This window comes from Marmota marmota, unplaced genomic scaffold, assembly GCF_001458135.2.
Source record: "Marmota marmota marmota unplaced genomic scaffold, marMar, whole genome shotgun sequence".
In the NCBI taxonomy this organism is placed as follows: Eukaryota; Metazoa; Chordata; class Mammalia; order Rodentia; family Sciuridae; genus Marmota; species Marmota marmota.
Window position 1 is genome coordinate 10134572 of NW_026000185.1, and position 2141 is coordinate 10136712.

The 2141-nt window shown below is 42.0% G+C and overlaps 1 non-coding gene across 1 annotated transcript; it reads left to right on the top strand.

The window, feature by feature from the left end:
• The first annotated feature begins 1018 nt into the window (after positions 1–1018).
• Positions 1019–1128, top strand: LOC125612430. The gene has a single exon (XR_007342792.1). It is a non-coding gene; the product is annotated as a small nucleolar RNA SNORA26 (small nucleolar RNA).
• The last annotated feature ends 1013 nt before the right edge of the window (positions 1129–2141 follow it).

A 2141-nucleotide genomic window follows, 5' to 3' on the forward strand; every position in this document is an offset into this window, starting at 1 on the left:
ATATGTGCTGACTCCATTTGTCTTCCCAGGAACACAAGGCAGAAAGTTTCAGTATCTCCACTTTGCAGATAAGCAAACTGAGGCACAGAGCGAGTGAAATAACGTGCCCATGGTTACAAGCTGGTTGGTGGCCGTATCAGGAAGTCAGAAAGCTGCCCCGGGGGGAAAGGCATCCCTCTCAGTCACTCTGCTGTCATCCATCACCTTCTCTCCAGCCAGAGGTGGCTCTAGACTTGGCAAGGCCCCAGATGAGCCATGGCAAGCTGCCACTTTTGTCCTTTTGCATTGCGTCGTTCAAATATTCTGCCATTGTCAGAGCATTTCTCCCCCTCAGAGGCACATTGGCAACAATCATAAGCTTATTATTAAATTCTTATTAATTCATTATGGAATTTTTCTTAAAACCACACTGCTTAAATTAATCACATCAACCATTATTCCTTTTCAGTCTCTGAATCCCATTTACTAGCTGAAAGGACAAGTCAGGTAATCAGAACAATAATAACGGTACTTACCGATGGCCATTTCTCCCAGTGCGAGGGGTGAATATCATTCAGCCATACCTGGTCCTGAGCTGATGGAATTAAATCGTGTGCATGGTTTAAGTTTGGGCACAGATTGTCCTGGATGTTGTTTGTTCTAAGTGAGCATTTTTCAGTACACATGTTCACAAATCCTCCAGATAAAGTTCTCCAAAACAGAGTATATTAGTCAGGGTTCTTTGGTTGTAAGTGACAGAAACTCGACTAGAACTAACCTGGATCAAAAACTGGAGATGAAAAGGGGGCTCATATCATGTTGGCAAGGACATGGAGCAACTAGAGCCCTCATTAGTGGCACAGTCAGCGCTGAGGGAAGGAAGGAAGCTGGGAGTCCCTTAAACAGTTCAGCATACACCTGCACACATCCAGCCTTCCACCTCTAGGTATCTACCTGGGAGAAATGAAAGCCTACGTTCTGCAAAGACTCGTGCCCAGATAGTCATGACCTCATTGTTCATAATAGTCAAGAACAAGAAAAAAAATAATGCAAGAATTTAAGAGGCTCACACAGAAGGGCAAAGGAAACCTTCATGGAACCCAGAGAAGAGACTTAAAAACTCTCTATTTCCTATCTGGAGTTACAGTTGAAAAAAAAAACTGGAAAAAATAAATATCCAACAACAGATGAGTGGATAAACAATGGAATACTTTCTCAGCAAGAAAAAAATAATAAACTATTGATGCATGGTACAACATGAATGAATCTCAGATTTATTACAGTGACTGAAAGAAGTCAAACCCCCCCCCAAAAAAAGAGTAATATTGTGTGATTTTATTTATATACAATAAAAACTACTTGACAATGACAGAAAGCAAATAAGTGGTGGCCTAATTTGTCCCTGGGTTGAGGGACAAGAAAAGGTGACAAAGGTGCTTGAGGAAACATTGGTGTGTTTCAAACACATTTGTTATCTTGGTTGTGATTCAATGAATATAAATTTCTCAGATTGTACATGCAAAATATGCATTAGTTATGTATCAGTTATACCATATGAAAGCTGGAAAAGAGGGCAGAAGATATTAGGTCACAGAACACAGATGCTATGTGTATCAAACAGCAGATGAAACCAGGGCTAAGCAGAAACAGGGATTCTGAAGCCATCTGACACACCATTTCTCAACTCTCCTAGAGCTCCTGGATGTCCCTATGATGTGGCCCCCTGCTGCACACAATGCGGGACTTGGTGACTGGCAGCTCTGAACGACCTCTTCCAGACTCAGAAATCAAACAAGAGTCTTCCCTCTCCCAGCTCCAGTTTGAAAACACCTAAAAGGTGGACTCTGTGTGGCCAACTCCCCCTCGTGTGCTCTTCCTCCCAGGGATGACTGGGTAGAGGGGAAGGAGAGTTATGCTTGGCCCCGGTGGGATGTTGTTCACCCCCAAGGTTGCTGGTAGGGTCTAGTTCCAAAACAGAGGCTCAAATATAGTCACCAAAGAGAATCACTGCAAGCCAAGAAGATATTCCAATTTTTGTCTATTCTACCCTCTTTAAAATGGCTACAATATATGCATTTAAATACATGCAATTTTATTGATTCATTCACACCAACTTATATGAATAAAAAAAGAGAGAAAAATGTGTTCACCTGTGACTACTG